This window comes from Macaca nemestrina, chromosome 1, assembly GCF_043159975.1.
Source record: "Macaca nemestrina isolate mMacNem1 chromosome 1, mMacNem.hap1, whole genome shotgun sequence".
NCBI lineage: Eukaryota > Metazoa > Chordata > Mammalia > Primates > Cercopithecidae > Macaca > Macaca nemestrina.
In genome coordinates this window covers 28287678-28301985 of record NC_092125.1, presented here as the reverse complement: position 1 = coordinate 28301985, position 14308 = coordinate 28287678, and the positions used below count along the sequence as shown (strand labels likewise).

The 14308-nt window shown below is 38.5% G+C and overlaps 2 long non-coding RNA genes across 4 annotated transcripts in view; one reads left to right on the top strand and one right to left on the bottom strand.

Annotated features, from left to right (window-relative positions):
• The window catches only part of LOC105484394 (uncharacterized), a 78983-nt gene that overhangs the window by 3109 nt on the left and 61566 nt on the right, over positions 1-14308 (bottom strand). The window lies entirely within an intron of this gene.
• LOC105484393 (uncharacterized) overlaps positions 1-14308 on the top strand; it is a 122856-nt gene that overhangs the window by 97318 nt on the left and 11230 nt on the right. For both annotated transcript variants that reach the window (XR_988897.3, XR_988895.3), the window contains exon 3: positions 13257-13332. This is a non-coding gene — a long non-coding RNA (uncharacterized lncRNA). The remainder of the gene's footprint in view (positions 1-13256; positions 13333-14308) is intronic.

Below are 14308 nucleotides of genomic sequence, written 5' to 3'. Positions count from 1 at the left end.
TCTAGATTCTTGAGGAATTGCCACACTGTCTTCCACAATGGTTGAAATAATTTACACTCCCATGAACAGTGTAAAAGTGTTCCTATTTCACCACATCCTCTCCAGCATGTGTTTCCTGACTTTTAAATAACTGCCATTCTAACTGGTGTGAGATGGTACCTCATTGCAATTTTGACTTGCATTTCTCTAATGACCAGTGATGATGAGCTTTTTTTTTTTTCATGTTTGTCGGCCACATAAATGTCTTCTTTTGAGAAATGTCTGTTCATATTCTTGGCCTAGTTTTTGATGGGGCTGTTTATTTTTTTCTTGTAAATTTCTTGAAGTTCCTTGTAGATTCTGGATGTTAGACTTTTGTCAGATGGGTAGATTGCAAAAATTTTCTCCCATTTTGTAGGTTGCCTGATCGCGCTGATGATAGTTTCTTTTGCTGTGCAGAAGCTCTTTAGTTTGATTAGATTCCACTTGTTAATTTTGGATTTCGTTGCCATTGCTTTTGGTGTTTTAGTCATGAAGTCTTTGCCCATGCCTATGTCCTGAATGGTATTGCCTAGGTGTTCTTTTAGAGTTTTCATGGTTTGGAGTTTTACATTTAAGACTTTAATCCATCTTGAGTTAATTTTTGTATAAGGCATAAGGAAGGGATCCAGTTTCTGTTTTTTGTGTATGGCTAGCCAGTTTTCTCAGCACCATTTATTAAATAGGGAATACTTTCCCTATTGCTTGTTTTTGTCAGGTTTGTCAAAGATCAGATGGTTGTAGATGTGTGCTGTTATTTCTGAGGTCTCTGTTCTGTTGCATTGGTCTACATATTTGTTTTAGTATCAGTACCATGCTGTTTTGGTTACTGTAATCTTGTAGTATAGTTTGAAGTCAGGTAGTCTCACTCCTCCATCTTTGTTCTTTTGCTTAGGATTGTCTTGACTACATTGGCTTTTCTTTGGCTGCATATGAAATTTAAAGCAGTTTTTTCTAATTCTGTGAAGAAAGTCAACGGTAGCTTGATGGGAATAGCATTGAGTCTATAAATTACTTTGGGCAGTATGGCCATTTTCACAATATTGATTCTTCCTATCCATAAGCATGGAATGTTTTTCCATTTGTTTGTGTCCTTTCTTATTTCCTTGAGCAGTGTTTTGTAGTGCTCCTTGAAGAGGTCTTTCACATCTCTTGTAAGTTGTATTCCTAGGTGTTTTATTTTCTTTGTAGCAATTATGAATGGCAGTTCACTCATGAATTGGCTCTCTGTTTTTTTGTTATTGGTGTATAAGAATGCTTGTGATTTTTGCACATTGGTTTTGTGTCCTGAGATTTTGCTGAAGCTGCTTATCAGCTTAAGGAGTTTTTGGGTTGAGACAATGAGGTTTTCTAAATATACAATCATGTCATCTGCAAACAGAGACAATTTGACTTCCTGTCTTGCTATCTGAATACCCTTTATTTCTTTCTCTTGCCTGATTGCCCTGGCCAGAACTTCCAATACTATGTTGAATAGGAGTGGTGAGAGAGGGCATCCTTGCTTTGTGCCAGTTTTGAAGGGGAATGCTTCCAGCTTTTGCCCATTTAATATGATATTGGCTATGGTTTGTCATAAATAGCTTGTATTATTTTGAGATATGTTCCATCAATACCTAGTTTATTGAGAATTTTTAGCATGAAGGGATTTTGAATTGTATCCAAGGCCTTTTCTGTATCTATTGAGATAATTGTGTGGTTTTTGTCATGGGTTCTGTTTATCTGATGGATTCTGCTTATTGATTCCTGTAGGTTGAATCTGTCTTGCATCCCAGGGATGAAGCTGACTTGATCATGGTGGATAAGTTTTTGATGTGCTGCTGGGTTTGATTTGCCAGTATTTTATTGTGGACTTTTGCATCAATGTTCATCAGGGATATTGGCCTGAAATTTTCTTTTTTTGTTGTGTCTCTGCCATGTTTTAGTATCAGGATGATGCTGGCCTCATAAAATGAGTTAGGGAGGAGTCCTCTTTTTCTACTGTTTGGAATATTTTCAGAAGGAATGGTACCAGCTTCTCTGTGCACCTCTGGTAGAATTTGGCTGTGAATCCATCTGGTCTTGGGCTTCTTTTGGTTGGTAGGCTATTAATTACTGCCTCAATTTCAATGTATTATATAATTGATGTATTCAGGCATTCGACTTCTTCCTGGTTTTGTCATGGGAGGGTGGATGTGTCCAGGAATTTATCCATTTCTCCTAGATTTTCTAGTGTATTTGTGTAGAGGTGTTTATAGTATTCTCTGATGGTAGTTTGTATTACTATGAGATCAGTGGCGATATCCCCTTTATCATTTTTTATTGTGTCTATTTGATTCTTCTCTTTTTTCTTCTTTATTAGTCTAGCTAGCAGTCTTTCTATTTTGTTAATCTTTTCAAAAAACCAGCTCCTGGATTAATTGATTTTTTGAAAGGGTTTTTCATGTCTCTATCTCTTTCCTTCTTCTCTGATCTTAGTTATTTCTTGTCTTCTGCTAGCTTTTGAATTTGTTTGCTCTTGTTTCTCTGGTTCTTTTAATTGTGATGTTATGGTGTTGATTTTAGATCTTTCCAGCTTTCTGATGTAGGCATTTAGTGCTATAAATTTACCTCTTAACACTGCTTTAGCTGTGTCCCAGATATTCTGGTATGTTGCCTCCTTGTTATCATAGGTTTCAAAGAACTTCTTTGTTTTTGCCTTAATTTCATTATTTACCCAGTACTCATTCAGGACCAGGTTGTTCAGTTTCCATGTAGTTGTGTGGTTTTGAGTGAGTTTCTTAATCCTGAGTTCTAATTTGATTGCACTGTTGTCTGAGAGACTGTTTGTTATGATTTCCATTCTTGTGCATTTTCTGCAGAGTGTTTTACTTCCAATTATGTGGTCAATTTTACAATAAGTGCAATATGGTGCTGAAAATAATGTATATTCTGTTGATTTGAGGTGGAGAGTTCTGTAGATGTCTATTAGGTCCACTTATTCCACAGCTGAGTTCAAATCCTGAATAACCTTTTTAATTTTCTGTCTTGTTGAGCTAATATTGATAGTGGAGTGTCAAAGCCCCCATTATTATGGTGTGGGAGTCTAAGTCTCTTTGTAGGTCTCTAAGAACTTGTTTTATGAATCTGGGTGCTCCTGTATTTGGGAGCACATATATATTTAGGATAGTTAGCTCTTCTTGTTGCATTGATCCCTTTACCATTATATAATGCCCTTCTTTGTCTTTTTTGATCTTTGTTGGTTTAGAGTCTGTTTTATCTGAGACTAGGATTGCAATCTCTGATTTTTTTTTTTTTTTTTTTTGCTTTCCATTTGCTTGGTAAATATTCCTCTATCCCTTTATTTTGAGCCTATATGTGTCTTTGCACATGAGATGGGTATCCTGAATACAGCACACCAATCGGTGTTGACTCTATCCAATTTTCCAGTCTGTGTCTTTTAATTGGGGTCACTTAGCCCTTTTACATTTAAGGTTAATGTTATGTGTGAATTTGATCCTTCATCATGATTCTAGCTGGTTATTTTGCACATTAGTTGATGCAGTTTTTTCATAGTGTCATTGGTTTTTATATTTTTGTGTGTTTTTGAGTGGCTGGTTCTGGTTTTTCCTTTTCATATTTACTGCTTCCTTCAGGAGCTCTTGCAAGGCAGGCCTGGTGGTGACAAAATCCCTCAGCATTTGCTTGTCTGTGAAGGATTTTATTTCTCCTTCACTTTTGAAGCTTAGTTTGGCTGGATATAAAATTCTGGGTTGAAGATTATTTTCTTTAATTATGTTGAATATTGGTCCCCACTCTCTTCTGGCTTGTAGCATTTCTGCAGAGAGATCTGCTGTTATTCTGATAGGCTTCCCCTTGTGGGTAACCTGACCTTTCTCTCTGGCTGCCCTTAATATTTTTTCCTTCATTTCAACCTTGGAGTATCTGATGATTAGGTGTCTTGGCATTGCTCTTCTTGAGGAGTATCTTAGTGGTGTTCTCTGTATGTCCTGAATTTGAATGTTGATCTGTCTTGCTAGGTTGGGGAAGTTCTCCTACATAATATCCTGAAGTGTGTTTTCCAGCTTGGTTACATTCTCCCCATCATTTTCAGGTACACCAATCATTCATAGTTTCAGTCTTTTTACATAGTCCCGTATTTCTTGGAGGCTTTGTTCATTCCTTTTCATTCTTTTTTCTCTAATCTTGCCTTATTTCAGTAAGTTGATCTTCAATCTCTGATATCCTTTCTTCTGCTTGATCAATTCTGCTATTGATACTTGAGTAAGCTTCACAAAGTTTTCATGCTATGTTTTTCAGCTCCATCAGGTCATTTTTGTTCATCTTTAAACTGGTTATTCTAGTTAGCAGTTCCTGTACCTTTTACCAAGGTTCTTAGCTTCCTTGCATCAGGTTAGAACATGATCCTTTAGCTCGGAGAAGTTTGTTATTACCCACCTTCTGAAGCCTACTTTTGTCAATTCATCAATCTTATTCTCTGTCTAGTTTTATGCCCATGCTGGAGAGGAGTTGTGATCATTTAGAAGACGATACGCATTCCTGTTTTTGGAATTTGCTGCATTTTTGCACTGGTTTTTCCTCATCTTCATGGGTTTATCTACCTTTGATCTTTGAGGCTGATGATTTTTGAATGGGGTTTTTTTGTGGGGGTCCTTTATGTTGATGTTGATGTTGTTGCTTTCTGTTTGTTAGTTTTTCTTCTAACAGTCAGGCTCCTTTTCTGCAGGTCTGCTGCAGTTTGCTGGAGGTCTACTCCAGACCCTGTTCACCTGGGTATCACCAGTGCAAGCTGCAGAACAGCAAATATTGCTGCCCACTCCTTCCTCTGGAAGCTTCATCCCAGAGGAGCACTGGCCCCAGCTGGAGCTCTCCTGTATGAGGTGTCTGTCGACCCCTGCTGGGGGGTCTCTCCCAGTCAGGAGGCATGGGGGTCAGGGACACACTTGAGGACGCAATCTGTCCCTTAGCAGAGCTGCTACCCTGTGCTGGGAGAACCCCTCTTGTCAGGATCAGCTGCTCTCTTCAGAGCTGGCAGGCAGGAAAGATTAAATCCCCCTTCCCCCAGGTGCTCTGTCCCAGGAAGATGGGGGTTTTGTCTGTAAGCCCCTGACTGGTGCTGTTACCTTTCCTTCAGATATGCCCTGCCCAGTGAGGAGGAATCTGGAGAAGCAGTCTGGCCACAGCCAGTTTGCTGTTCTGTGGTGAATTCCGCCCAGTCCAGACCTCCCAGCCTCCTTAGCACTGTCAAACTGCCTACTAAAGCCTCAGTAATGGTGGACGCCCCTCCCCCCACCAAACTTGATTGTCCCAGGTCGACTTCAGACTACTGTGCTGACAGTGAGAATTTCAAGCCAGTTGTTCTTACCTTGCTGGCCTCTGTGGGAGTGGGACCTGCTGAGTGAGACCACTTGGCTCCCTTGCTTCAGCCCCTTTTCCAGGGGATTGAATGGTTCTGTCTCGCTGGGGTTCCAGGCTCCACTGGGGTATGGAAAAAAACTCCTGCAGCTAGCTTAGTGTCTGCCCAAATAGCTGCCCAGTTTTATGCTTTAAACCCAGGGTCCTGGTGGTGTAGGCCTATGAGGGAATCTCGTGATCTGCAGACTGCAAAATCCATGAGAAAAGCATAGTAACCCAGCTGAGTAGCACAGTCCCTCCATGCTTCTCTTGGCTGGAGGAGGGCTGTCCCCCAGCTCCTTGCACTTCCAGGGTGAAGCGATGCCCCACCCTGCTTCTTCTCAACCTCTGTGGGTTAGACCCATTGCCTAACGATTCTCAATGAGATGAACTTGGTACCTCAGTTGGAAATGCAGAAATCATCTGCCTTCTGCGTTGGTCTCACTGGGAGCTGCAGACCAGAGCTGTTCCTATTCGGCCATCTTGGCCCCTCTTCTCCTTTTTTGCCTACTTTTTAATGGGATTATTTTGTTTTTCTTGGAAATTTGAGTTCCTTATAGATGGTGGATATTAGACCTTTACCAGATGCATAGTTTGCAAATGTTTTCTCCCATTCTGTTGTCTTTTTACTCTGTTGATAGTTTCTTTTGCTGTGCAGAAGCTCTTTAGTTTAACTAGAGCCCATATATCAATTTTCAGTTTTGTTGCAATTGCTTTTGGCATCTTGGTCATGAAATTTTTGCCACTCCTATGTCCAGAATGGTATTTCCTAGGTTGTCTTCCAGGGTTTTTATAGTTTTAGATTTTACATTAAGGTCTTTAATCCATCTTGAGTTGATTTTTGTATACGGTGTAAGGAAGGGATCCAGTTTCAATCTTCTGCATGTAGCTAAACAGTTATCCCAGTAACACTTATTGAACAGGGAGTTCTTTTCCCATTGTTTGTTTTTGTTGGCTTTGTCGAAGATCAGATGGTTGTAGGTGTGCAGCCTTATGTCTGGGCTCTCTATTCATTTCCATGGGTCTATGTGTCTGGGTTTTTTTGTTCTTGCTTTTGATTTTATTTTGAGCCAGGGTTTCCCTCTGTCACACAGCCTGGAATGAAGTGGCGTGATCTGGGTTTACTGCCACCTCTGCCCCGCCAGGCTCAAGTGATCCCTGCACCTCAGTCTCCCAAGTAGCTGGGACCACAGGCACATGCCACCATGCCCTGCTATTTTTTTTGTAGTACAGAGTCTTGCCAGATTGTTCAGGCTGGTCTTGAACTCCTGAACTCACCTTCCTTGACCTCCTAAAATGCTGCGATTATAGGCATGAGCCACTGCATTGAGACTATGTTTCTGTTTTTGTACCAGTTCTATGCTGTTTTAGCTACTGTAGCCCTGTAGTATAAGTTATGTAGCATGATGCCTCCTGCTTTGTTCTTTTTGCTTAGGATTGGCTATTTGGGCTCTTTTTCAGTTCCACATAAATTTTGAAATAGTTTTTTTCTAGTTCTGTGAAGAAGGTCATTGGTAATTTGAGAGAAATAGCATTGAATCTGTAAATTGCTTTGCGAAGTATGGTGAAATCACCTTAGATCATTATCATGTGCACTCAGATTTGGAAAACACTGTCCTGAATATAGTTGTCTGAAGTTTTAAATGGAAGCCTATTTTATACCTAAGGTACTGGAATACAAATGAATAGTGATAAACACCAGTGTCTTAGCTATAAGTTTTAGAATTTATAACATTGTCTTTGAGAAAAATTTGTACTTCAAGTGTAATACAACTTTCAAAAACTGTCTTATTTTAGGCTATGTCCCCTCCAAAAGCAGAGTGTGTAATAATTTCTGTAAAACATTTTATTTGGCAGACAGTCTTAGGGAGAAGGATGAGAACCAAGGAAGTAAAACAAAAAAAGACACAAAGTCAAAACAAAAGTGCACACCAAGCTGGTCACTCTATGGGTAAATAAGGCTTGATGTCACCAGGATGTTTTGAGAAGCACATAGAATGTCCCTCAGAATTGTTCGCTCAAAGGCCAACTGAAGAAGTGTTTACATATGGTTTCTCATCCACCATTGTTTAAAGATCAGCTGTCTGTGGATGCCTTCTGACTGTATCATGCTGGCATCCGATGCTGGGACATCAGAGAAGCCCCAAGGCAGAGAGTAAAAGGAGAGCGCACTTGAGTTGAGACATTGTCAGCCCAAGTAATTGGAAGCCTCCTGGGCTTGATTCTAGGGTGAGGCTGTAAAGATGTGAGGTGGACAACAACAGACATCACAAATTCTAATTTAATAAGATTACAATTGTAATACACATCAATCACTAAGTGGTATATCAAAATAATGTGTACATTGGAATTAACTGGGCAGGAAGTATTAGATAAATAATAATATCATCATGATTTTTAAATAACCACTTTAACTAGAGATATATTTATAACAATGCCCTATAGCAATTTAGGTTATAGAATTTAATGTTTTAAATTATTTTCCAAAAGCTTTGCACTATGTTCAGATGAGTAATCACCCCTTGCTAACCAGACTAATGAAGAAGAAAAGACAAGAATAAAATAGACATAATAAATATTGATAAAGGGGCTATCACCACTGATCCCACAGAAATACAAGCTACCATTAGAGATTACTATAAACACCTCTAAGCAAATAAACTAGAAAATCTAGAAGATATGGATAATTTCCTGGACACATACACCCTCCCAAGACTAAACCAGGAAGAAGTCAAATCCCTGAATAGACCAATAACAAGCTCTGAAATTGAGGCAGTAATTAATAGCCTACAAACCAAAAAAAAGTCCAGTTCCAGATGGACTCACAGCCGAATTCTACCAGAGGTACAAAGAGGAGCTGGTACCATTCCTTCTGAAACTATTTCAAACAATAGAAAAAGAGGGAATCCTCCCTAACTCATATTATGAGGCCAACATCATCCTGATACCAAAGCCTGGCAGACACAACAAAAAAAGAGAATTTTAGACCAATATCCCTGATGAACATTGATGCGAAAATCCTTAATAAAATACTGGCAAACTGAATCCAGCAGCATATCAAAATGTTTATCTACCATGATCAAGTCAGCTTCATCCTTGGGATGCAAGGCTGGTTCAACATATGCAAATCAATAAACAGAATCCATCACATAAACAGAACCAATGACAAAACCCACATAATTATCTCAATAGACGCAGAAAAGGCCTTTGACAAAATTCAACACCTCTTCATGCTAAAAACTCTCAAACTAGGTACTGATGGAACATATCTCAAAATAATAAGAGCTATTGATGAAAAACCCACAGCCAATATCATACTGAATGGGCAAAAACTGGAAGCATTCTCTTTGAAAAATGGATCAAGACCAGGATGACCTCTCTCACCACTCCTATTCAACATAGTATTGGAAGTAATCACCCCTTATCTGTGAGGATTGCGTTCCAAGACCCCTAATGGATGCCTGAACCCATGGATATCATCAAACCCTGTATATACTGTGTTCCTTCCTGTACATACGTAACTATCATAAAGTATAATTTATAAATTAAGCACAGTAAGAAATTAATGATAGTAACTGATGACAAAATACTAAATTAAAACAATAAACTATAATAAAAGTTACATGAATGTGGTCTCTTTCAAAATATCTTATTGTACTATACTCATCTTTTTTATTGTGATGAAGAAGGGATGAAGTGGGATGCTGCGTTATCTCATCATGCTAGTCAGAATGGCCGCTATTTAAAACTTGTGTATTGTTTATTCCTGGAATTTTTCATTTCGTATTTTCTGACCATGGCTGACTGCAGGTAAATGAAACCACAGGAAGCGAAACCATGGATAAGGGAGATTACTGTATTTTGTATATGAAAAAACATTTTTAACATTTTAGTATGAATAATTTTAACATGTACAAAAGTAGAGAGGCCAACACAATGAGCTTCCCCGCTCCTACCCCAGCTTCACTAATCATCAACTCAAGTTACTTTTGTTTCATCTGTATTCTTACCTCCTGTCATTCAATTATCATGAAGCAAACCAGACATCATGTCATCTCATTAAAAGCAGTGTTCGTGGCTGGGTGTGGTGGTTCACACCTGTAATCCCAGCACTTTGGGGGGCCGAGGTGGGTGATCACTTGAGGTCAGGAGCTTGAGACCAGCCTGGCCAACCTGGTGAAACCCCGTCTCTACTAAAAATACAAAAATTAGCTGGGCGTGGTAGTGGGCACCTGTAATCCCAGCTACTCAGGAGGCTAAGGCAGGAGAATCACTTGAACCCGGGGGGCGGAGGTTGCAGTGAGCCAAGATTATACCATTGTACTCCAGCCTGGGATACAGAATGAGACTCCGTCTCAAAAAAAAAAAAAAAAAATAGTTTCCTTAAGTATCTTTAAAATGTAAGGATCATTAACAAAATTAATAAGTGAAATATTTTTACATCCATGAAGAGTAAAAAATATTTCCTTAATATAATCAAACCTCTTTATGTTTTTCTGATTATCTTATGTACTTTTTAATAGTTGATCAGTTGTTTTGTCTGAATCAGGATCCAAACAAGGTTCACACATTGAATGCAGCGATTGTTTCACATCTCTTGTAAACTCTGGGTTCCTCCTTGTGCTCTTTGCCATTTATTCACTGAAGAAATCTGGTGTTTTGTCCTGTGGAATTTTTCACATTCTGGATTTTGTCCAAAAACTTTGTAAGGTTTTAAATAATCAAGGCTTCAGATGAAAAAGTCTAGCAGAATAGATTAAGGAAATGGCTAACTTAGGACCACAGTTGTCCTTTTTCTCCCGCTTCTTGTCACTAGGAAAACCCTATAAAAACAGACGGCTTATTCATTTCAGTGGTCATCCAAATTGGTGCTGATTTTCAAAATCTAAATGGTTAACATTGTTTGGGGATTCAAAATTCAGGAATATATCAAGGCAAAGGTGTAGATTATGAAAATTATATATATATATAATTTTATATATATGGATGATATGATTTGGCTCTGTGTCCCCATCCAAATCTCATCTTGAATTGTGATCCCCCTGTGTCAAGGGAGGAACCTGGTTTCCCTCATGCTGTTCTCCTGAAAGTGAGTGAGTCTCACAAGATCTGATGGTGTTAAATGTGGCAGTTTTTCCTGTGCTTACACTTCACTTCTCTCTTCTGTTACCATGTGAAGAAGGCATGGCAATCACCTTCTACCATGATTGTAAGTTTCCTGAGTTTTCCCCAGTCATGTGAAACTGTGAGTCAATTAAACCTCTTTCCTTTATAAATTACCCAGTCTCAAATATATATATATTTGCATGAAATACAAATATGTGTATATACAAATATATATACATATGCCTGAAATACACATGTGTATATACAAATATATACACATATTTGTATTTCATGCATATATATATAAGTATGTTTTAAACATGTTTAAATATATGAATTAAAGGCTTGTTTTCATTTTTCTTGAAAAGTTTACCCAGTCAATAAATGAAAGCTTTGACTGAGTCCACATTTCTGCTGGTAAACAAGATAGAAACCCATATATTCCAAACCTCTTTTGCTGTTAAAGGGATTTCTTTCAACCCTAAAATATATATTCATGCTTTTCCTGCATTACAACTATTTTGGATATAGACCTAATTTCCTGATGTATGATAAATAAACATTTCATCCTGTCATAACCATCTTGCTTATATTCAAAATAAACAGTGTACATTATTTAGAAATATTGTAAATGTTACAGTTATTCAGGGCCATAGAAGCAAGACACAATTTCTTCTCTACTACCTTAGTAACTTCCCAACTAATCTTCCTGCTTCTATTTCCACCAGTTCCCCCAACTTATTCTTCACATGGCCGAGAAAATGATGTTTTTATGCTTAATTCTGGTTAGCAGAATACGCATTTTTTAAACTTACAAATACAGAGATAAATTTTAGAAAGAAAAATAGATAAAATGGTTAAAAGTAGTTCTTTGGAGTTGAAATCAGGATGGGATTTTTTCCTAATTATTACAATATAATTGCTGTAATATCATTTGATGTTTTGCACACATGTATTATACATGTGTTATTTTGGCAAAATAACTTTTTTTTTTTCAAGGAACAAAGTTGTAACTGCTGCATCCCTGATGAAGCTATCCACTACCATCTTGCCATCTTAGTCTTGGGGCTGCTTTAAATTATCCTTCCCAAGTCCTGTTTCTTCAGCTTTTCCTTCAATTCTAACAATTCCTTTTTAGTTGGGGTTTATTTCAGTTGTTTGCAACCAAAGAGCTCTGATTGATATACATGGACAAACGTGCGTCTCATCTTACTTCTCTCCAGTGGATCCCCACTGCCTACAGAGCAGTCAAAGGCCTTGGCTGGCCATCCGAGGACCTTCAGGACCAGGCCCCTCTTCTCGCCATCAAGTCTCTGTAACCACTCTTGTTTCTAGGGCAGCCAGTCACAGATACTGGCTGTGCATCTGTGGGTTTGCTAGACTCTCCCTTTTTTCTGGAGTGATGCTTCTCCTATCTTTGGCAGATGATTATTCACTTTCAATCCTTGGCTCAGGTATCAGCTCCACCACAAAAGCACCACCGAGTCCTTCATTTGTGCTCCTGTAGAGTCCATATATACCTCTACTTACGATTCCCTGCCAAAGATTGATACTATTTCTTTAGGTATCTGTCTTCTCCATCAGACTCTAAGATAATCAAGAGCACAGCTTCATTTATTTTTATACTTCCAATGCCTCCTACATTCCATCACACTCAAATTTAAATTTTTTGTGAGCTGAAATGGATACTTCTGAATCATAGAAGGGGGTAAATTATATATTACATAATTGACTTGAGCATTCAAAAATTTGCATGTTAATTTTTTTAAAACCTCTATCCAAAAAGGTACTTTAAAAAATACTAAATGTTAACAACCCTCAAAAATCAAGTCAGCTCTCCTATGTATGATGGTTGGTCTTTAATGGCTAAAGAATAAAGCTCTATTGACGTTTCGGGGAGAAATCATCAGGCTCTCCTTGACTGCACTGCCATGACAACATGGCAACATCAGTATGATCTATTTAAACATATACTAAAATCTAAATGTCTAGAGATCTGTCCTCATTTGCATTCGTTTGCTAAGGCTGCTGTAACACAGTACCACAAACTGAGTGACTTCAACAAAATAAATGCATTGGCTTACAGTTCTGGAGACTAGAAGTTGTAAATCATGGTTTCAGCAAAGTTAGTTTCTTCTGAGGGCTGTGAGGAAGAATTTGTTCCATGCCCCTCTCCAGCTTCTGGTGGTTGCTTGCAATGTTTGGAGTTCCTTGGCTTATAGATGCATCACCCCAATATCCTCCTTCATCTTCATGCTGCATTCTCCCTGTGTATGTGTCTGAGTCCAGCTTTTTTCCTTTTATAAGGAAATCATACTGGGTTAGGGACCATCCTAATGAACTCATCTTTGCTGGATCATCTGCAAAGACTCTATTTCCAAATGAAATCACCTCCACAGGGGATAGGGCTTCAACATCTTTTTGAACGACAAAACTCAACTCAGAATAAGTGTCCACTGTGATCTCTTGCCACTTTCCTTCCCCTGGTTACACTGGCCTTCTTCTGTTCCTAGAACAGATCAATGAATTGACCTTCTCACTCTCCTGTATTTGGTACTTCCTATTCTTTAAACTTGGAAAACTCTTTACCTGTCCACTATAATCTTCTTTAGATCTGAGGGCCAAGCCAGAGAGTCCAGCCCTGACCACTCTATCAAGGTATGTCCCTCCAGCCACCTGCTATTAGTCTATTTATTTCTGTATAACCCTTACCACTTCCTGAAATCATCTTATTCTTTTATGTGTTTGCCTCTCATACCTAGAATGGAGGTTCCAGGACCACCAAAGATCTCACCTTTCTTCTTAATGATGCACCCGCAACACCTAAAACAGTACCGGGTATGTAGCAGCGGCTCAGTAAAGAATGATTGTGTTACATTGAATTAAATGTACTCACAAGTAAGGTATAAAGACAATCATTTGCAGTCAGATAAACAGATAGCATGAAAAGTTACCAAGGAAATAGGAAAAATGAGGACGTTATCCAATAGTTATTTTTTTCAAATATGGAAACACCACTATCCTCCCTTCTCCCATGACTCAACATTGCCTTGGATCACATGTCACTTTTTTTTTTAACATAGCCTCCACTGACCACCCTATTTAAAATCACATCTCCCTACCTGAGCCGGTATTCCCACACAATTCTTCTTTGTTCTATTGTTCCACAACATTTATCACTTCTAAAATACTCTATAATAAACATCTTCACGCTGCTTTTTAAAATTGCCTTTGTCTTCTCCAGTAAAAACATTTGTCAGTTTTTTTCACTGAAGTAGCAAAAGAATTTAGAACAGTGCCTGGTACCTAGTAGGTGCTCAATAAATACTTGTAGATGACTGAATGAGAAGTGCTGCCTTGCCCTTTCAGGTTCCAAATTGTTTACTTGGGCACTATGGCAATAACAGAAGCTTATTTGTAAATGAAAATGTAAAAGAAAATTCCAGATTAAAGAAGAGAGAATTCGAATCAATATGGTGTGCACATTGCTCGGTGTTTTTATACAGGTTCCTTCTATCCTTGCTTAACATTTCGATGTTTATTGGTCCTCACATATTAAGTTCCCATTGGGTTAAGTGAATCCTGCAGGAGCTGTATTGGTTCTGAACTCTGGGCTTCACTTTTGCCTTGACCATAATTGAGGTTTTTATCATTCTCTAGGCTGAGTGGTTAGTGGTTGGTAGTCAGTGCAGTCTCTAGCCAGGCCTATTATATTTCCTTTTTCTAAAGAAACGTTTTTCTCCCCACTATACCAACATAAAAGGCCTCCCAACAATCCAGACCAACCTTTGTCTTAATGGAGTCTGAAGTTCAC